The sequence below is a fragment of the Procambarus clarkii genome, chromosome 48 (genome assembly GCF_040958095.1).
Source record: "Procambarus clarkii isolate CNS0578487 chromosome 48, FALCON_Pclarkii_2.0, whole genome shotgun sequence".
NCBI classification, from domain to species: Eukaryota; Metazoa; Arthropoda; class Malacostraca; order Decapoda; family Cambaridae; genus Procambarus; species Procambarus clarkii.
The window spans coordinates 13,814,457-13,838,024 of NC_091197.1; the positions used below are offsets into that span (position 1 = coordinate 13,814,457).

General features: G+C 41.8%; 1 protein-coding gene across 1 annotated transcript in view; it reads left to right on the forward strand.

Moving 5' to 3' along the window:
- Positions 1-599: 599 nt before the first annotated feature.
- Positions 600-23,568, forward strand: part of Ldh (Lactate dehydrogenase) — a 213,609-nt gene continuing 190,640 nt past the window's right edge. Inside the window, exon 1 of the mRNA XM_069302632.1 lies at positions 600-724. The gene's annotated coding sequence lies outside the window, so the exon portion shown is untranslated. The remainder of the gene's footprint in view (positions 725-23,568) is intronic.

The window sequence follows — 23,568 nt, forward strand, 5'->3', positions numbered from 1 at the left end:
TAAGCTGTTGTATTGGCCTAAATGACTTTCCAGAGGGTGATATAGGGTTGATAGAGGTGTTAGGCCCAACACCAAGGACATTACAGATTAAATGTCAGCCAGACTGCTGCTCCACGAGGCATATACCGGGGTGGCTGACGGCATCGTCTACCCAGCTGACGCAAGTGCTGCCGCGCATCACCACCGCGCACCTTATCGATTTTCTGCATGGTATACTTGTCTTCATTATATATATGTTTTCCTTATAGGCATATGGTTATGTACTGAGTGTTAACGAAGGATAATGTTGGTCTATGAACAGGCAAAATTTTAATTCGTAATGAAACAAATATGCATTTTATCGGGGTTTATAATTAAAGTGGGTGTGGCAAGGCCAGTGACTCAGTTTCACCGTTTCATCAAACCCTCTCACAATTACGACTTGCAACAACAAAGTGTTCTAAGGTGGAATAATTAAGTAGCAATTAAATGAATTCGTGCCCTAAAATATACATATATGAAATGTCCAGTGTGTGTGTGGCAGGAGGGGGCCAACAGCGGGAAGCCCAGAGTGTCGTACCGCCACACACACAAACACACAAACACACAACGTTCAAAGTCACCTTGGGCGTGACCTTGGCCGCCATCCTCCCGACGCCCTCGTTCTCAAGCACAGACGTACGTCGGCTGTGTTAACGGGTGGACGTGTCCCTCTCTCTCTCTCTCTCCTCCTCCTGCAAACCAGGTAAGACTAAATAAATACTTGGTCCTCCGCTAGCTAGGTCGATCATGACGTAAGAATACGAAAATAAACGCGCGGGGCAGAAACATTTGTGGACGTTTGTGAATCATAAGAAACGTGACACTTAGCTAGTGTCATACAAGCGCTCGTTACACACACACACTTGATATGTTACATTTCATTTCTGTAACTAGTTCAGCATAAATGTAATTTGTTAATTTAATTGGCTTAAATCATTAACGAACATATATATGGGAATTAATTTATATATAGCCTACTATAGCCTCCTCTCCCACCACCCGGCTCTACCACAGTTTATTAGTAAGCGGTTTCTAATGAATTTATTTGATTTTGGTTGTGCTTATTATGTAGCCCATATACCCATGCCGTGGGTGGCAGTGGACCCATATACCTATATCCTATGGCCGCGGTTACATATAAGGTTATGTAAAGGTTACATAAATACATAATGGGCTCTGGAACTGACCCCCAAAGTTTCATTTAGCTGTGCAAGTTACTTTTTCGATAAGCTATAGATATACAGTCTAATATATAAAGTTTTTTATAGCTAATTGAATGAGGGAATAGCGGTTGTACACAGCTATGCCAAGTGTTAGGTCATTGATAACTAAGTATGAAAAACTTTATTGGAAGTATAATTTAACTTTCCTTCTGTAATTATATAATAATTACTTGGGTAACAAATGCTCGTTATCATACGTGGTTCATCGCTAACTCGTACACGTTTAAAGCCAACAAATTACTGCAATTGAATAGGTACTTGCAATTGGAGTTAGTCGACTTGTGGGGTTGCATCCCGTGGAATGGTCATTCGTCGGCCAGGGGAACTAAGGTAAGCATAAAAGGCTTCCTGCTAGGTATGTGATGACTTTGTAAGTTTACATTTAATCAGGTGCCATTTGAGTATTAAGGTATTAGGTGATCCACGTCCCAATCTGTTGTGTGGTTAGCAATTTATATGACGTGACCTAAGATCTCCGTACTCAAGTGGCACTCAAAGGGAAGTCTTAAACTCAGTTGGACACCAGTGGTGTGTCTCGGAGATCCTCCTTTATATAGTGGGTGTTCAGTAGTGTAGTGGTTAGAGCTGCGGGTTTATTATGTATCAGCCTTATTATAAATGCATTTATCAGCCTTGTGGGCTGAGGTTTGAGGCCCCTGAAGGCTCAAGTGAATGACGTGTTATTATCCATGTTTATTGTGGTTAGCAATACACACTAATTTTATTTATATATAATAATATTACACATGAGGCTAGCCTCATTAAAATTTGCAAGATCACTCTTAATTATATTGCGAGTGCATGTTATGGGCAGGCCACCTAATCGATAGAGGTGATTCCACAGCTTTCAGTGGATTTCACTTGTTGACCGTCCGTACTGAGTATGAGTATCTCCATATATTTAATTGACTTTTTGCTTTTCCCTTTTTTCCACCTATATCCTCTTGTTCTATACTTTAAAAATGTTTTCCTTTCTATCCTGCTTGTTGCAATCATATCCACTGTTTCTTCTCTCCTCACAGTTGAGGTCTAAGTCCCTTAACATAGCCTCATAATCTTCTTAACTCTGACAATAATCTTGTTGCAATCCTTTGCACTTTTTCATTTTTAGTTTTATACTTCACAAGTTACACATTCCAGGCCGGTACTGCATATTCCAATATTGGTCTAACCAAGGCTGTGTAGATTGCCTTGAAAGTCCTGGTTGAAGTTTCTAAACAACGTTGTAATGTTTGCCAGCGTCTTGTATACCGATGTTACCATGTTTGTGTGCCTCTGCGCAAACATTGACATGTAGGAGCTCGCGCCCTTGGGTAGGTTCATAACCCGTCCTCGACTCAGTCCCTTACATCAAGCAGTCAACCCCACAGACGTATTCATAAATTTTAACATGCTGTTCCTTCAAAACGGGAATTTTCTCAAATTTAAATTAATATTATAAGATATTTGAATATTGTGCATATATAGGCATAGGTTAGGTTAGGTGTTTAGGTTCTGTTGGCGATTATTTGTAGTACGTAGGTGCAACATTTACAGCGTTGTGGTTCGAACAAAATTCGTCAGTGAAGCACTTGTTCTGGAAGTGTTCGAACGAAATCAGTAGAGTCGTGTGTAAACCATTTTTCATTCATAAACAGGGGGTTTGGTGGGTGCGTGGAATCACTTTTTATACTACAAATACAAATAATCGCCAACAGAAGCTAAAAGCCTAACCTACGTATAACTATGCATAGTTTTTATGCATAATAATATTAATTTATTAGGGAACAAACCAATTTTTAATATACAGTATGTTAAAATTAATGAATGCGTCTGGGAATCACGGCCGCTGCTTTAAACAGCCTAGTGTGAGGACGGGTTGGGTCCTTCAGGTAGTCACTTAACCAGTTTAAATACAATTGATAAGCTAAGGCTTTCGACAATTTATGTATTATTTCTATTAATTGTATAGATATAACAATGGGTCATAAATCAGTGCTGGCGTGCAAATGATTTATCTTGCAAAGCCTCTGTTAACTTAATACAAAAATGTTAATATTTTTGAGCCAGGAATACATGGACATCCAGCCAGCAGACCACCTGTGGAGGGGAATGGATGGTGTTCGTTTTATTCCTAGTGTCAGTTTATAAATAATGATCTGCATCGGGGAATATCGAGGTAGGATAAAGAAAGATTGTCACAACAATAAACGAACGCTGCATGCAGCAGCATCCCCGTCATTGGCAACACTAGAAACAGGGATGAAGATCATTATTCTTAGCTGATGCTGTAGACAGTTCGAACGTTGTGTCGTTTGATCCCGCAGCGTGACGTCATAAAGGTTTAAAGAGGCAACAAGGACAATATTTGGATTGCAGGTTACAGTTCGAGTATGTATGTGAAATGAATGACCTGTAGCTTATTTTGTATTTTATATATCGTCTAATTTTACATTTGCCATACGAGCACGTTCCAAACTTGTACGTTTTATGCAAGATATACAATATTGGCTTCGGCAGGTGCTGCAATGCCATTGCTCCTGGCATTGGCAACTCTGGCCAAGAGAGGTTGCCAAGGCGGTGCCAACATCTAGCAAGCAATTGTTAGGTTTTGCCCGAGAGTTTAAATTCTCGTTTGCTATATCTTCACGCCTCTACACGGTGACCACTTTCTTTACAAGTTCATATTAAGAAACAAAGTTAAGAAAAGTGTTATCCTGCATGGTGTGGCAGGGAGGAATAAATAACTCCTTCCATTGTCAATGTCACGGTGAGCTGGTCCTAGGCTTGCAACACTCTTGACATCGTAGAAATTGTAAAAATGACATTATGCTTGGTTTTGGAAAGCATAATAATTTGTTTCGCACATATTCTTTCACATAGTGGTGTAGGGGTGTGTAAATAATTTTCTAGTTCATATTTGATAAAATCTACATCCGCAAATTATTATATTCAAGTTAATATGAAACTCGCACCCTTATCATGTATTGTTTTTCATTACTTATATACAAGAAGGTACATTGGGTTTATGAGAGTACAGATCATTGAAGTTTTAGTTTAGTGGGCACTTTAGCCTAACTTGTCCACAGAATGAGTTTGGAAGTCTTGATAAGTAGCGGAAAGTGTTCACAGAATAACTATAGAACCGGTCTGACTTCCGAACATGACCTTCCTCATGATACAACCCACAATAGTTGTCTATATTGTTTTAGATTTAGCTACTCAGAACGAAATGTCCATGTAGCACGGTTGTCTGATTGATTGATGAAGATTAAGCCACCCAAGAGGTGGTACGGGCATGAATAGCCCGGACACGGTTGTCTGTTGTTGTTGTTTCAGATTTAGCTACTGAGAACGAAGTGTCCATGTAGCACGGGCTATGGTGAGCCCGTAACGGTTGTCTAACTCCTGGGCATCTATATACTGCTAGGCAAACGGGCCCATCAGGTGAAAGGTAACTGAACAACTAATTTCTGTTCCGCCTGGGGAACGAACCCGGGATCCTAGATTGCGAGTGGAGGACCTAGACTACTGTATTAACGTAGTCTAATATGCTACAGAATCATATACATTTGATATACAGAATCATATATATTTTATATACAGTTTGTATATCAAACGCCATACATACGACCATCCAGGTGACGACGGTGGAAGGTGTTACAAGATGTGTTGAGCTCGGGCACTGATCCCATATTACTTACACTGGCTAGTATAGGTGTCCTCAGTGTAACATACGCGGGTGTGGACGGTGGTGGTCTGCCTCGCTCTTTAACCTTTCCCAACCATTTTTACCTCGGCTAGTCATGTATACTAAACAAACGATGAGTCACAATAACGTGGCTAAAGAGTAGAACTATTTTTCATCTCGCTTTATTTCCCTATTGACTGGCTTTTCTATGTTCTTTCTATTGCACTTGATGGTCCAGGACGGACCGAAACATTGTAGTTTCTTCAGTAAAAAAAGAACAAATGTGTGAGTTGGGTATCGTCGGTGTACACTAAATTTCACACAAATTTTATAGGAGATAGGCAGGAGGCCCTAAACTATAAGCCGGTGTCCTTAACTTGTATACCATGCTAGGTGATGGAGAAGAAAAAGGCTGGTACCCCATCTGGAGAGAAGGGACTTCGTAACACGTCACCGGCATGAGTTCAGGGAAGGCAAGTCGTGTCTTACAGGTTTAATAGAATTCTATGACCAAGCGTTAAGCAAGAAAGAGAAGGATGGGTAGACTGCTTTTTCTTGGACTGTCGGGAAGCGTTTGACACAGTACCCAAGAGACTTGCATAAGTTGCAGAAACAAGCTGGAATAAGTGATAAGGTGCTCCAATGGATAATGGAGTATCTAAACAAGAGGAAACAGATTTACTGTGAGGGGTGAGACCTCAGACTAGCATGATATGTCACCAGTGGAGTTCCACAGGGTTCTGTACTCGGCCCCATCTGGTTTCTGATAAACGTGAATGATCTTCCAAAAGGCATAGACTCATTCCTCTCAATGTTTGCTGATACTAAAACTATAAGGATAAAGACAGAGGAGGACTGATTTCTAGGGAAAGCTGGATTATTGATCGGTGTTCTGACTAGGTCCAGCGGACCCAGGTGATCCCTCACATGCTCGTCTCTCAGCCTCGTCCCTCATCCCCCTTCCACGCCCCTATCCACCCCCCAACCTCTACCGGCTCCTCGCTTTCCTCCCTCTGGTGGGAAAGGTTCCCATTGTCGGGGACAGGAAGCGCGATAGGCCTATGGTAGTCCTCCCAGGTACCTTCTTTTGGTAATTTTTTCGTGCACTTTTTAATTTATTATGCCTAACTTTTCCTAACCTACCAGAGGACCCAAAACAGAAAACGGGAGTGTGTCAATTTCGCGAACCGCTTCCAGTTTTGACTTGGGTAAATTACCCGTCAAAATGCGACGATCTGTTAGAACAGGTTGTCCCTGAGAGTGAACTACTGTCACAGCAGCGTGTACAACACCCCCCAATAGGAAGAAACCCCCCCCCCCCTGGGTTGTTCGTCCTGTTACTTGTACCCAGACACAACTGGGACTTGCTTAACTCCCTCAAGTGAACAGCTCCTCAAAAAAATAATATTTGTCAATTAAAATTTGCGTTATCTTACGGGTGCAAAATGGGGGAATCTTTTAAGAATATTTCCCCCCCCCCTTTTTGATAACGTAAATGGAAGATAACATAGATTTTAGGAGTTGAAAATTTTAGTCTTGTTGTTTGGTAAGGTGTTCACTTGAGACAGTAGAGCAAGTCTCAGCTGTGTCTGGGTACAAGTGACAGGATGACCAGAGAGTAAACACAGAGTGACAGGAGAGACAGAATGTGGCAGCTTAACACAGACGTCTTTGGTTAGTAGGCTGTGTGTGTGTGTGTGTGTGGCTTGTGATCTCTGCGAGAAACTGGGTTATTGATCCCAGATGTAACTAGGTCGCGCCCTCCCAGCTGACCTCTCTCATCCCAGTCAAAACTTCCTGAGAGACCACAAAAGTTCTCTGTAACTCGTCCCTTCCCCCCCTCCCCCCATCACCTGCTTGGATCAGAAATATGTCAGGGTACAGAGCACTAAGCTACATACAGTACAGCCATTACCAGGGCTTACAGAGCGGACGACACAGACTGTGACTACAGGCAGTCTGTGTGTAGGACATAATGATCAACTCGAGAACATTCCCTCTACCACAGTGTACTCAACTGTTGTTCCAGCAGCCAGGGGAATCTTTCTCAAAATATCACATTATTATGGCACTTGGCTAACTCGGACACCATTAATTCGTATTACATAATTTAAATTGACTAAATTTAAATTGATTAAAGATTAGACGATTAGACAATTAATATATCTATGAAACTACTAAAATTGTTGACATAATTTTGAACAAGATTGAAAAAAAAACCGCTTCTCGCTCTTGTCTCTCCCCCCCCTCCCCTCCCCCATCCCCATACAAAGACTAATCCCCTGCCCCCCCCCCCCACTGATAGAAAAAAAATAAAGGTAGAAACGGTTTCCCATTGCTGGGGGTCTGGAACCGCGTTAGGCGTATCGAGGTTCCCCTTGGGCCTAACTCCCAGGTACCAATTTGCTCCCAGGGAAAGAGGCATCATGTGTAGGTGAATTTTCACTTGAAGGGAACTATGAGGGGGGGAAAGCGCCAAGCCGTTACGACTATATAGCACTTGGAAGGGGTAAAGATACGGTTTATGGAACGGGGGGGGGAGGAATTGTGCCCAACCACTTGGACAGTCCGGGATTGAACGATTGAAGGATTGGCTAACTCAAACACCATTAATTCCAATTTAATAATTAGACAAAGAAACAAATGAATAATTATGAAACTTAACATGTTGCCGTACTCGTCAAGAACAGGGTTAAAAAAATTCCTCATCTCGATCTCAGTCTCGCTCCTCGTCTCTACTCCCCCCCCCAAGCCTCCCTCAAATCCTCGCCTCTCTTCCTGTGGCAGGAAAGGTTTCCCTGTGTCGGTAACAGGGAACGCCGTTAGGCTTGTCAAGGTCTCCTCTAGGCCTAACTTCCAGGTACCGATTTACTAAGTGAAGAGAGGCGTCATTTTAAATTTTAAATAGCTTAAGGTCTAGAGGCGTTATGCGCAAGGAAAAGTGCCCAAATGTTTCTCTCTTCAAAGGAATCGAGTCTGGGACCATTCGAATGTGAGCCCCAACGGTTTATGGTATAGGATCCAATCTTCTAGAAGCATATATCATCATACTACGATGCGAGAGCAACCATATATCTTTCGATCAATCAGTAAAGTCGAAACTCGCCCATCAGAACATTGGGGTCCAGTTCACAACCCCACCACCATATATAACTGTAGCCTCTCCTCCACTGCCCACGGGATACCTATAGGGGCCGCAGTAAACTTAACCACAGAGATGGTATGCGCCGCGTACCTTTTCCTTGGCATACACCCATGCCTTTTACCTTTTGTTGGTTCCGAGGACCAATAGCCTCACGGTTCGGTCTCTTGACAAGCCCTCCTGGTTGATGATCTGGTCAGTCAGGTTGTTAGATGCAGCTGCTCGCAGTCTGACGTATCAGATACCCTTTGTAAATCATTATGTATATGTATGTATGCACTTTTCCATAAATAAACATTATTATAAGGTGTTTATCAAGTTCCCTTGTGAAAAAATGGAAGGTCGGCTAGAAGTTTGAAAAGTTGTTAGATATAATGATCTCTTATACTAAACTAAAGAGGTGCACAGCGTACTGCTTGCACCTCTGCATTTCAAAGCGGCTGTTATGGACATCCTGTAATGCCTCCTGGTCTTATGTGATGTTATTTCCTTGTGCAGATTTGGCACCTGGCCCACTAATATTTCCTGTGTAAATTACTATGTATCTCGCCTGCGCTCTATGGAATACATTTAAATTATTTAAGTACTCCCAATAATTTAGACGTTTTATAAAAATGATTCTGGCAGTATAAGGTCTTTGCATGTTCTCCAGGTCAGCATTTTCTCCAGCTTTGGATGGGGGCTGTCAGTTTACAATAATAATCCACACTAGAGATCACTAATGTCTTAAAAAGTATCATCATTGGTCTGGCATCTCTTGTTTAAAATGTTCTCGTTATCCAATCTCTTATTTTTCTGGCAGTTGTGAAACCACTTTATTGTCTTCTTAACATGATTAATGTTGAGTGGGTGGATATAAATAGCAGCTGCCTCGTATGGGCCAATAGTCCTGCAGTTATCTTCATTCTTATGATGCAAATCTTGTTATATTGCTTTTTCATGTTACAATGTGACATGATTGCGTTCATTATGTGGTTTTCATTTCGCTATTGTTTCTCCATAGCGTATGAGGTGCAATTTGTTTCCATTACATGGTCTAAAGTCCCAAAAGTCTTCTTCATGATCCTGGGATATTACCAGTGGAGATCTGAAGCCCCTTGCCTCTGTCGCAAGTCTTCTTTGCTAACCCCTTTATGTCGGCGGCCCGATCGATAACTGGCGGGAGTCCCAGCTCTTCCTGTGTGGCCCCTTGCATGTTACCAGGCGCACCCTGGCGGGAGTTGGCGGGTACACGCATGCACTCAAACACGCACCTGCTCCTGGCGATGTGTGTGCATGTGTTAGAAATATATGTGGTAGATATAAAAGAGGAAAAATAAATCGGTTAGAAAGGCTGGGTGCAAGAACTAATAGCTCGATTCTGCAGACACATAGTAAATACACATGCGCACACACACACACACACACACACACACACACACACACACACACACACACACACAAGATCCTAATATTTGGGGATTTTAACCACAAGGGAAAGAGACTGGTCAACCAAGGATCTTCACGGGGGAGATGTAACTGGGAGAGCAAGATTTATGGACACTCTAGACAAACGCTTCCTCTGGCGGTATATCAAGGAGCAGACAAGACAAAAAACAGAGTGATCTACCAGTGACTCCTTGGCCAGGTGTTTATCCAAAATGAAGAAGATATAAGAGCACCTCTTGAGCAGCTGTTTAAATACTAAGAGAGTAACCGCTCACAAATATCCACGTTTTCTATGCATCGGTTAGTTAGGTTAGGAGGGTTGGTTGTGTTCGTGCGTTTCTGGTTACGTTAGCACTCTGTATTTGGTATGTTGGGGCAAATCAAGATAGCTGGCTGCACTATAATAGCCCCCAATCGTTAGGCCGCACCTGTTCCTAATCCCTGTAATCATGATTCCAAAAAAGACAACCTTGAAACCGACCGGTGGGTGAAAGCCTTGTCTACGTGAGTAAAGTCAGACTTTTCCATCTTGCATTGCAAAGATGATAAGGTCACGTCCTACGTGTCGAGGTGAGTGGTCGCACACGCATGCATGCACGCGCGCAAACACACACACACACACACACACACACTGGAAACTGAACACCCAAATGAGCCACAGAGACATTATTAAGTGGTTTCCGCGTCAGAGTAGTTCATAAATGGAACGCACTAAAAGTGATGTGGTGGAGGCTGACTATACACACAGTTTCAAATGTAGATATGATAGAGCCCAGTAGGCTCAGGAACCTATACACCAGTTGATTGACAGTTGAGAGGCGGGACCAAAGAGCAGAAGCTCAACCCCCTGTAGGCACAACTTGGTGAGTATATATATATATACCTTCATCCTTCTGAAGATGTATTATTAAATACGAAAGTACTTAAGGAAATTCCTGTTTCAATTCTTCCTTCGTGGTCTGACAGTTATAATATAATTCCCTGGCGCCGTAGACAAGGCAGCATCTGGGAAAATAAAGTAGACTTCAAGTTCAAATTAAAGTATGTCAATTGAGACAAGAAAATATATCTCAAAGGGATCTTCTTGAGGTTATCTTGAGATAATTTCGAGGCTTAACGTCCTCGACCTGGCCTCCTTTTTGTTACACACCTCCCAGGAAGCAGCCCGTAGCAGCTGTCTAACTCCCAGGTACCCAGTTACAGGTAGGTAACAGGGGCATCAGGGTGAAAGAAACATTTTGCCCATTTGTCTCCACCGGGGATCGAACCAGGACCATCAGGATTACGAATCCGAAGCGCTGTCCACCCAGGTGCCCTAGAGTAGGCGGGATAGAGTAGCTTAGGCTATGTCTACCCTCCCCTAGGGTAGCCTTGACCCACCAGGTGTGTACAGTAGGCAAGTTCCATCCACTACCCCACCTGACCGCTGTAAAGCCATGAGTCAGTCTTCCCTTTCACCCGCCTCCCTCCACCACCTTCCTTACTTTAACAAATAAGGAAGATTAGATAATATTGAAATAGATTAATATTGCTAAACTAACTCTTAAGACTCGAGTCAGATAAAAAATCCTGGGTGGGTTTAATTTTGTGTTTAGTGTGAGGCAACTTATTTATTTTTATTTAAATATCTACTTTCATTCATTAATGAATAGATAAAATAGATGATTAAACAGATAACTCCCAATCTTTTACCAACCCTGGTTTTTATGCATAGAAATAATAAGATGCAACTCTTTCTCCTGTACTGCTGTTCTTCATATGAATCACATTTCTAAGAGGACATCTTCTGAAATAAAGTATGCATATTAAAACATTCACACTGTCTTCAGCGTAAGGGTTGTTAACGTGGGAGTAGAAGGGGGGGGGGAGGGTAGAAACCAGCTGACAACACTATTTCAACAGCAAGTATAGGAAACGTTACATTATGGAATTGAGTCATTGTATTAACCAACTGATAGTGGGAAAGACGGGATGAGAGGCGCAACCACACACACACACACACACACACACACACACACACACACACACACACACACACACACACACACACACACACACACACACACACACACACACTAAATATATATTGTTGTAAATCAAATAATGTCACACATTATGTTCTATATAAATTTACATAAAATACACACATTTGGCACACATCTCATTATGTACTCAGGAAACACATTTAGAAGAATAGCTTAATACAATATATTTTCATGTATTTAACAGAAAATAATACACAGTATATATAATGTACTGTATACATTTGCTGAAGCACACATACACGATATATATCTAAAATACATTTTACTCGCAATTATTCACACAAATGTAAAACAGCCTGCATTACTAACTTACCAACACTTCACATCTAGCATCCACACGGTGATGAGCACGCATACACAACTGAACTGAACTGATTCATTATTAATTAACTCAACTTCAAAACTAGTTGCTGACGCACGCAACACAGAGACCAGAACAATTTCATTCGACATAAATCCAGCACTCATTTTCATGATGCCCCCTCCCCCCCCCACCACACACACACACCACATAAAAAGAATAACGTCTGCGGCATATGCGAGGCTGGCTAACATCAGAACAGCCTTCAGGAACCTGTGTAAGGAATCATTCAGAATCTTACCTGTTCACCAGTTGATTGACGGTTGAGAGGCGGGACCAAAGAGCCAAAGCTCAACCCCCGCAAGCACAAAGAGGTGAGTACACTCACACAGCTTGCATCTTGTCCTCTCGAATAATACATCGCATTTTGACATCGAAATCCCCCCCCCCCCCCAACGGACAAAACAAATCATACGACTCAAACTTTCAAACCTTCTATTCGTGGGTCGCTCGATTAGGTTAAGATAGGGTGTTCTAACACCAATTTTTGTCCGTTGTCGCATTTCTAGAGGGGGGGGGGGGCAGGGGGTACTGACAGGCAATGCAGCTGAGTAGGTATTGCGTCTGCCCCTCTCCCCACCACCCCCCCAACTCCGTCTGGTGAGAGGGTTGCGTCAGTATTGCGTCATTGTCTCAACACCCGCATGTTAACTCCTGTTTCTCGAAGTCATGTTGTAAATTAATATTCTTTTAAAAGCTCTTTATTTTATTCTCGTGAGCAGTTGGGATTTTGTTGTTTCAAATGTCCTATTGTCTTGTAAGCGACGTTTAAGTAGTGCATTTTAGGTGAGAAATATCCATGTAGTAAATTTATATATAAATTGATAATTTTGAAAATCGTGTAGTAATGGTTCAGTTTTTGTCACGTTTTTTAGTATTTAAACGAAGGAGCAATTACAAAAATAAAGACTAGGTAAAGACGCACCGTAATGAAGATAACCTAATTAGAATTGGTGGGAAGGAGCTGGGGGAGGGCCGCTGTATCCTCACCTGCTTCTCAAGCACTGCTACGCACTATGGATCAGCCACAAAACCAGTTTCTCTTTGTTGTTGTTGTTTTAGATGCAATGGTGAGCCGGTAGTGGACTTAATTCTCTTTGTTGTACCGCAACCAGCCAGCGCTCAAGCACCGCAAGCCTAGCGGGGCCTCGGGCAAAGAAACCTGTTGCAGGGCCCCCTGAAATAAATAAGGCGTGCCGAAAGTCCTGCTAAGCCAGCATGACGGCACAGTCTGGTCTTTACACGATGTGATAATGGTCCAGGACGGACTGAAAGGTCGTTTCTCAATTCTCTAATGTGTGGTTTGGTCATCATTCTTCAGTCACGTTATTGTGACTCATCGTCTGCATGACAATACAACACTTGGAAGAATATGACGACAAGGAACTGGGATTTGAGGACGGAGTGGAGGAACAGTGTCCAAATATGTGTTATTGTGGATCAAACGCCAATTTTGCAAAAAAGCTTGACCAGCGCTGTACCGATGATGAAGATTAAGCCATCCAAGAGGCGGCATGGGCACGAATAGCCCGTAAGAGCGGCGCTGTACCGATCTAAGCGGATGTTCCTGGAAAATATTGTTTTTCCAGATTGGCCGATAAGTCGACTTGTAGCAGGAACGGCAGTACGTACTATTTCAACGTCTTTGTTCACAGTTGACTGTATACACGTGTTAGGCGGGGTACATAGTGGAGTTTAAAACATTTGCCACAAAGGTTTATAATGCCAGCTTGACTTACGACATACTAGCAAGGGGACCCCGCCTGTGGCTCTCTCTCCCTCTACCACCTCTCCACCTCTCTTTTTCCCTAACATCCACCCTCACTCCCTCTCATACCTATCTTACTCTCTCACCCCTCCTCTTCTTCCCTCTCTTCAGTCATACCATCTCCTCCTTCGTTGTCTTCCTTTCTCTTTCCCAGAAAAATGGAGAAATCTAGTGACTCGGCAAACCACCTTTCACCGATTAGGTGTGGGGGGAGGGTCACTATTTGGTCGGGGGGGGGGGGGGTCGTTATTTGGTCTGAAATCTTATTTATATGACTAATAGGACCGACTCCGACCAGCCTGTGTCCGTACCGTACCCCAGACCATTCACCCTGCAATGTTGGGGGAGGCTAGCCGCAAGTGTCTGGCCATCATTTGCATGCAGACAGACATTCTCTTATAGATAGATGACGTACTTAGACTAGAATACTACAGTCTGTAGCTTTCAATACCAACTCTGCATTTATTTATTTATTTATTTATTTATTTATATAAAAGGTACATTGGGTTCAGAAGGTACTTACATTGGGATTTGAGTTTAACATTCTTGCAAAGCCATTAACACAGAGCGTTTTGGGCAGGTCCTTAATTGTTAAAACAATTAAGACTACGCTAAGAATAAAGAATTTATCAAATGCATGTTTATCTGCTCAAATGGTTTGGTACTAACGGCAGAATTTTTGTTTTGCTTTCTTACCAATGTATATAACGAAATATACAATGTACATACGTATATACAATGTATATGTACGTATATATATATAAATTTTATATGTACGTACTGTATATACAATGTATATACGTACAGTTGTATATACTGTAATATGAAACTCAGGGCGAGCGCGTCGTCATAGCTTGCCACTATCTGTTATCAGCATTTCCTCTTCCAAACTTCGTTTTATCAGCACATTATCGTAAAATTGTGCATCGTATATATTAGCGTGTCATGCTGGTATGAAAGTTATGGCTTTTATAATGCTGTTTTTCCTCATGCATTTTCAAGCCGTCATTATTTTTTAAGTTGTTTGCTTCAGCTGCATTTAAAACATACCTGTCAGACTTCAAGCACCTGGCATTAACTCACTATTTCAAGGCTGCCAGTAGACGTATGAGACGCCAGAAGATATACGAGTTTTAACTTTTAAATCTTAGTTTTTAAGATTATTTTTCCACATCGTGCCCGAAACGGTGTGTGAATTAGTGACTTTTGGGATGGAATATACTTGTTTCTTCTAGAAATCCAACATTCTGCTTGAAACTCATTTTATATGTATTGTATATACTTTTCCCTAAATAAACATTATTATTATAGTGTTGATGAGGTGGTGGAGGTGTGAGGGTGGCTGGCGGATAGCCTAACATTGATAAGCCAGATTGTGTGTTATCAGCAGCGGTTGCAGTTTGCTGGTGGAGTAGATGATCTATCATAACATCCTGAGCTCCACACAACCTCTCATAAATCCATGCGACAGGCAAACCACACTAGTTTGACGTTCACTTAACCTTGGAGTGTTATCAACGTTGGTTATTTGATTCGGTGAACAAATGCATTAGGTGAAAAGAAAAGTCCCCAACCACATTTGTTCCGCCCGGGATCCCCGAGTGTGGGTCAAGAACGAAGCCAGCACATACAATTAAAATGCACATACAATTTGCTACAATTAACAAAATTATTAATTGTCGAGAAAGTTGATTCATTCGTTATCGTCACATTGAAAAGGTAAATTGTAAAATGTAAATAAAATATCTATTTTGTAAATTGTTTCGTGTTAATAACAGCTGTATTGGATGTACACTTTGTACCATTAGTATTAGAATTCGCGAGTATGATAATATGGTGCATTTACAGCTTATATATTTGGTACACCATAATTTAAACAAAAATCGGGAGCACATGCACACATTGTGTTTGTATGCATATATTTGTGTGTGTGTGTTTGTGTATGCATGCATGCACGTGCATGCATGCATGCATGCATGGACGAATAACAAACTGTGACATTTTAAAATGGGTATATCATCTTCGCTCCTCCTGGGACACAGTGAGAAACAATGACGTAGAGAATGAGTCGTATTTTAGGGAACCAATCTTGTTAGGTCCCACCAATGCAAGTTTATATGTTCTTTAAACATTTGCATGTTCATTCGACGAAATGAACTGGATACGATTTCAGTAGCTGGTTAGTTTGTAATTCTCAATGTCAGTCTCACATTTGTAATCTACCAGATTCTAACATCCGGTTATATTAGATCGGTAGTGAGTATATCCCAACCACTGGACTGGTCGGTACAGCTACGGTCTCTCTTGCAGGTCGGCGTTCGATCCCTTTCTCCTCATAATTACCTTTTAGTGAATATAAGTTATAATTGCATCCAAGACCATTAGGGGGTATTAATGTATTTATTTAGGAAATATAATATAAATATTATGGTAAAAGCATACATTTTCGTAAGAACTGTTGATTAAAACATACGTTTGTTTATTTAGCTGGTTGTTTTAAAACTCTGCTCAGATTCAAGGCTGCACTGGCCTTGGAGCTCTGTGCATATGATCCATAAATTATGATATATTAGTCTGTGATTCAGACGGGTCGCTGAAATATTGTGATAGCTATAAATGTTATGTCTTTACCTGTCTGTAGTTTCATATATACACCAGTGACATGAAATATTACTGCAAGTGCTTAAAGTTCAAAGGCATTGAAGGGTGAGATTAAAATTCAACGCATGAAATGTCTGATTACGAAGAGTAATGTATACATCTGTAATGTGACAAATTCCGCTTTTGACTAACAAACCTTGATAAAACACACTTACGTCTATCAAATATCTTATGCGCGTGTTTCACATGATAACATCTTGACATAATGACCGAAATTTAAATCAAACTAATCTTGCAGTACCTAAGGTCACAATTTCTTTTAATGCCGAAGTGCATAGCAACTTAAAAATAGACATCTCCGACATGCGCATAGTCACGTAATCCATTTTAATGACGAAACTCAGACCGGACGTAGTCCCTAGAATTCCTCAAGACGCCGCGGCGCCCTTTTGGCTCGGAGTTTACACCTTGTAGAGGTCGGAGGCTGCCGCTTGGAGAGTGTCTCAGTCGAGCCGGTGTCGTCGTCGGTAGCGGGTCACGCTCTTAGTCGCTCCTTTTGACTTCGCGGTATTGAGCATTTCCAAGGTGAATAGTTTGCGACTTTGTTGATTAAGGAATATTTGCGAAGTCCTTGAAAATATTGATGTAATATTCGAAGTCGTGTATTTGCGTTGCGGCATCTGCTTTGTCAACATCGTGTCAAGTGAAGATTTCTTGGTATAAGATAAATCGTTGCATAACTGAATATCCTTGAAAATATTGATGTAATAAATAGTTTTTTGTTTTTTTTTTCAGTGAACTTTGACTATAGCAAAATACAAAGGAAGCTGAAAACTTTTTATAGTTTGGGAAGTAAGGTGTAGAGGGAGGTATTGATAGTATCGAACTAGTAGTGTACACTAGAAGTGTGAATATTCAATGGTGAAGAGCCTGCTGCGTCTGTTGTCTGTGAGCGATCGCAACCGTCGACGTGTCCAGCACAGCCAAGCCCTGCAGCCAAGTGTCCCCGCCCCGCTTGACGGGCGCGCTCCTCCCAAGGGGTCATGCACAGGGGCCACACATTGTCCTAGTTTAGGCGCTCGTTGGACGCTCATGAGATTACAAGCATCCGCCTGGAGGATTTTCGCGGAAAAGCGTGCTTGAATTCTTAGGGGAAATACACTGATACCATATTGGAGGAAGGTAAGGAAGACAGGCGGGATATTTTTAGCTGTGTTTGAGTAGCCAACTAATGAACCATTTGCCACTAGCTACACCTGTAGCTAGCGCGCCCTCGTGCTTCAATGGTGCTGACTTTAGTGCCTTGGATCTTTATAGATACGAATATAGCTCATTTTTATAATTAGCGGCGGTATTTGTTTTATTATGGGTCTGTCCTCGTCAAAGGCCAAATCCATGAATCCAGCCAAATCCGTTAATCTAGCCATCAAACCCCCAGTTTATGAATGAAACACTACAGACTACTCGACTTAACTCTGATGTCGTTGGAACTTTCCTAGAACAGTGTTTCGCCCACAGCGGGACCAAAGAGCCAAAGCTCAACCCCCGCAAGCACAATTAGGTGAGTACAGCCCTCTTGACCCGCACCTCGGTAAATGCTTCGCTCTAGTACTACGGCTCATGCTCAGAAGATGGGCTCACCATAACCCGTGCTACTTGGAACTTTGTTCCAAGTAGCGAATCTTTAACAACAACAACAACAGCTCTAGTACTGCAAATAAAACTAACCAATGCTTAACTACATAAGTTCTAATATATAATTTATATTTGAGAAAATATTGATTTTTAGTACATGGTGCGTTCAAATTGATGAATGGATCTTCGGGGTTGGACCCAACTTGGATAAGCCTTGTCCGAAGAAGGGTTGTTATATGGGGGGCCTTCCAAAACTGTAGTTATTTGGAAGTGCTTTTTCCATTTGCTTTACGGTGATATTTTAAGCTAGTTGTGTTGTCAGTGAGTGATATCACCGACAATTCAATTCCTTAGGGATATTTAACGTGATTTCAGACCCCGAGTGCGTTGATCAGTGTCACCCAAGAGGAATAGGAAGATGTTTTATCAGGTAAAGATAACATTGATTACAATTATATTCTCGAAAATATAGGGCGACAAAAATCGTCCCAGAACTATCAGCTCTAATACCAGGAACGGTTGAGGCCACATGGCTAACACTGCAAACCAGATATGACGGGGCTGATCCCATCCTGACTTAAAATACTGAACCAGTTGGAGGATATTAATCCAGACCACTTCTTTGAAAAGATAAAATGTAACGCCGCACACAAGGGGGAGGGGGGGGGGGGGGGAACATCTTCAATCTCAACAAGCCACAATGTAGGTAGAAAACACGTTTTTTACACGTAGATTACTATAGTAGCCGGCGGTTCCCTCGTGGCCTTCTCATTCTCCCCTCGTCCCCCCCCCCATCCTGCATCCCCCCTCGTCCTCCTCCCCCCCCCACCATCCTGCCTCTCCCCTCGTCCTCCCCACCCTTCCTCCCTCCCCCCTCGTCCTCCCTCTCCTTCCCAGCTCTCCTTCTTCCGCTTAGCCCTTCTTCCCTTCCATAAAATCCAATATTAGGGATCAGTGAAACTACTATGTGACTTAAGGAAATATTATTTTCTGGTAACGAAAAACTCTTTGGACATCTCAATTAATATTTCACACTTGACCATAATTGAATACGTGAGAATAGGATTGGGGGGGTCAATAATTATTTATTTTCTTAAATCATTAAATAAATAATGTATTATAATGTATAATAATAATAATGTATTCATTAAATAAACCAGCCTATGTCCGTCCCGTACCCCAGACTCCCAACAAATTTGGGTAAGGTCGGGAAACGTCTAGCCTCCAACTTTGGACAGGCAGACGTTCTTTCCTATTGTATAGATAAACCCATGGAATTGCCTGCCAATGGAAGCCGAGGCATTATTTCAGTTCAAATTCCAGTATGAAAAATCCTCAGGAATAATAGGGGGGGGGGGGGATTTGACAAGCCATCGACTTCTGTCCCCGTAAAGGCCACTAGAGATTTAATGGCTTTTAGGTAAATTCAGGAAACTGTCGTTTTGTACGTAATTTCAGTTTTGTTTAAAAACTTTTATATATTGTACAGAAGTTTCAAAATATGCAATATACCAGGACGCCTGACAGTTGAGTGGACAGCGTTTCGGATTCGTAGTCCTGAGGTTCTGGGTTCGATCCCAGGTGGAGGCGGAGACAAATGGGCAAAAAGTTTTTCACCCTGGTGCCCCTGTTACCTAGCAGTAAATAGGTACCTGGGAGTTACAGCTGCTACGGGCTGCTTCCTGGGGGTGTGTAACAAAAAGGAGGCCTGGTCGAGGACCGGGCCGCGGGGACGCTAAGCCCCGAAACCATCTCAAGATAACCACCATATCAATAATGTCTCCCCTAAATCTTCAGTCTTCCAGTGACGTGAGGTGCAATTCGCGCAGCCTTTCCTCGTAACTCATACCTCTTAGTTCTGGAACTTATCTAGTAGCATACCTTTGAGCCTTCTCTAGATTTGTCTTGTGCTTGACAAGGTATGGACTCCATGCTAGAGCTGCATACTCCACGATTAATCTTACATAGGTTCAAGGTTCATGTGTACATACGGAGTGTTGACATGGATACTGGTGGTTGGGTGTAAAAATTTTATACAAAGATTAAAATATCACCACACTACTAAATATTCTGACAACATTTATAAGACCAAGATAAAGTGATTAAGATTCAAGAATGTCAGGATAGCAAGCCTTCAAGAAGTCTTGACATTCCGTACATACGACATTTACGGTTGAAGCCTACAGATCTTATTTTGTAAGCTTGCGGTCTTATCTTACTTATTCTTATTAGGGCACTTAATAGACGATCTTATTATTTAGGCTTACGGTTGAGACCTACTTATTTTATTCAAAAAATTCAATTTAGTCTTGCTATTTTGGTATGACCAATAATTTGGCCACTCATGCCTTTTCCTAATACAGTATAGCTACTCTATCCTTCTGGAATGTATTTTATCTCAATAAATTTACTTTATGCTTAAAGTTAAACTTTAAGTTCAACTTTAGAAGTTGAACATCAGCTCCTTGTACACCGGAGCTGCTGTTGTGATAGGCTTTCCCTATAATATAATCAATTAGCGTTACGCTGGTCCCATTTTGTTTAGATGACACGAGTCGGTAATTTGAATTTACAATTATTATAATGACGTATTTTATTGTAAATATATTGTTGGAAGAACTTTGTGATGTTCCAGAGTGTGGCGTGATCCCAATGAATAAAGCAACCCAGGGTCTAGTGCAGGTGTGTTCTCCTGAATGTATAATTATAATTTGCAGTCTGTCAGTGGTGCATCCTATTTTTTTTATCACGCCAGCGTCCTGGGGGTCGTATAGTCTTAACCCAGGTACATATTCTTTCGGCTGATGCCTCTGTTCACCTAGTAGTAAATAGGTACCTAGGCGTTAGACAGGTCATCAGTTATGAGTTGTGCGTAAACCGTTTTTCATTCATAAACAGGGGGTTTGGCGGGTGCATGGAATCACTTTTGGGTCTTTGTTTGGAGGACGGGCTGCCCCAAACCCCCTGTTTATGAACGAAAATAGATTTACACAAGACTCACAACTGATTTCGTTCGAACACTTCCGGAACAAGTGCTTCACTGACGAATTTTGTTCGAAGCACAACGCTATAAATGCTTCACCCACGTACTAAAAGTACAAATAACCCCCGCAAAGAAAACTAGGTGAATACACAGTGTGTGTGCAAGCACAACTTTGAGTACAGAGAGAGCCAAGTGGACAGTGTTCTGGGGTCGAAGTCCTAAGGGCCCGGGTTCAATTCCCGGTCGAGGCAGAAACAAATGTGCAGTTTCTTTCGCTTGATACCGGTGTTCTTTTAGCAGTAAATAGGTACCTAGGAGTTAGACAGCTGCTACGGGTTGCATCCTGGGGATGCGTGTGAGAGAAACATAAAAATAGATCGGGAGTCGATACATTAGACAACCGATGGTTAGAAAGGCTCTTTCCATCAGGCACAAATAGTAACAGTAGATACTAGTAAGTGCTCACTCACTCACTCACTCACTCATCATAACATCAGCGGCATATGCCAGGTTGGCTAACATAAAAACGGCCTTTAGAAACTTGTGTAAGGAATCTTTCAGAGCATTATATACCACATATGTCAGACCAATCCTGGAGTATGTGGCTCCAGCATGGAGTCCATATCTAGTCAAGCATAAGACTAAACTGGAAAAGGTTCAAAGGTTTGCCACCAGACTAGTACCCGAGCTGAGAGGTATGAGCTATGAAGAGAGACTACGGGAATTAAACCCCACTTCGTTGGAAGACAGGAGAGTTAGGGGGGACATGATCACCACATTAAATATTCTTAAGGGAATCGACAGGGTAGATAGACAGGCTATTTAACACAAGGGGCACACGCACTAGGGGATACAGGTGGAAACCGAGTGTCCAAATGAGCCACAGATATTAGGAAGAACTTTTTTAGTGTCAGAGTGGTTGACAAATGGAATGCATTAGGAAGTGATGTGGTGGAGGCTGACTCCATACACAGTTTCAAGTGTAGATATGATAGAGCCCAATAAGCTCAGGAACCTGTACACCTGAAGATTGACGGTTGAGAGGCGGGACCAAAGAGCCAGAGCTCAACACCCGCAAGCACAATTAGGTGAGTACACACTATAATACCGTAAAAATTAAATACGTTAAATAGACCTATGAAACAAAAGTTTGCCCTAGGTCACCCCTAGCAAAGACGCCCGCAGAGGACGAGGAAGGGTTAAGAGGGGGAGGGCGACCAAGCTATTTATATAGCCTCGTGCTCTCCACTCATAACTATCCTTTTCTCCACCGCTCACGTGATCGGTCTGGGATGCATAACAAAATGACGAAAATGCACATATTTTACACTTAGAACTGTAAAATCATTTCAATCATATGATCTGTAGTCGAGTGCTTAATAACAATTCAATTTCTTTATTATGCACCCCATACCCATCCCGTGGGCGGTGGTGTAAAGGATTATAGAGACACTTAATCGGTTCAGGAACTGAACCCTCTAGTTCGTTTAGCTAAGCAAATAACAATCTTTTGACGCTAGTTAGAAAACTATTAATGTTATATATACATGTACACATACTCATGCATGCATATTCATATACATACGTATACATATATACATACACATACATATTTAATCACCCACACAAATACACACATCAATAATCTTTTGTCACAAGTGATTCAACAAGAGGCTCACAACAGTCACTATACAAGGCACTTTACATCTATGATGAGTCGCACATGTGAAAAAATCGCGGAATTTAGAGATACCATCAATAGTGTCCAAGAAATGTGTAAGTACGTCATTCATAATGACTCAACAAGAGGCTCACAACAACACTACACTTTATGTATAGCCACAGATTGAGTAGAATAATAAAAAAATTGTACTCGCCTAATTGTGCTTGCGGGGGTTGAGCTTTGGCTCTTTGGTCCCGCCTCTCAAAATGTATATCTGATGGTTGGCATTGCTAAATGAATTGGCCACATATTATTTTGATATTACAATTTTGGAATTAGGCTGGACTAGACATCTAGCCAGCCTGTTCACAGCAAGCCATTCATCTGCGACTATAAGTCTTCAGTGATAAAGTTTTGAGCAATATTTTTGTTAAAGCAAAAATTATAACAGCATATTTGGAGCATACATATTTCGGAACCATATTAATTGTCATAATCTGAACTAGTTTCAATAATGGAATTTCCTAATATTTGCTCATAATTGCAATTATATAATTTAATAATTCATAATTCATTGTGTCGGGGGACAGGCAGCCAGTACATACATCCAATACCTGTTAGGCTTATATCAAGTCCCCCCCCACCCCCACCAGAAACTAACCTCCACAACAAGCTCTGGCTACTAGAGCTTCAGCCTTGTGCTTGGGGTCCAGGTTCGAGTCTCCTAGAACCCCAGGTGAATGGAAAGCTGTCTTAACTCCTGGGTACCTACTTACTGCTAGGTGGATAAATGGCATTACAGGACAGGAAAGATGCCCAACCATTTCTGTCCTGCCTGAGATTTAATGATACTTCTCAAAATGCAGAATGCATTAGAACATTAAGTTTGGCCGGATTTCAAATTAGGTGTATATGTAGCTAGTGAAGTTTGGCAATCTGTCCCCCCCCCCCTCTCTCCTCTGCCAGCACCCTACTGTAATCTGTCTTCCTCTCACCCCCCCCCCCCCACCAGTATGCAATGCTTCCAT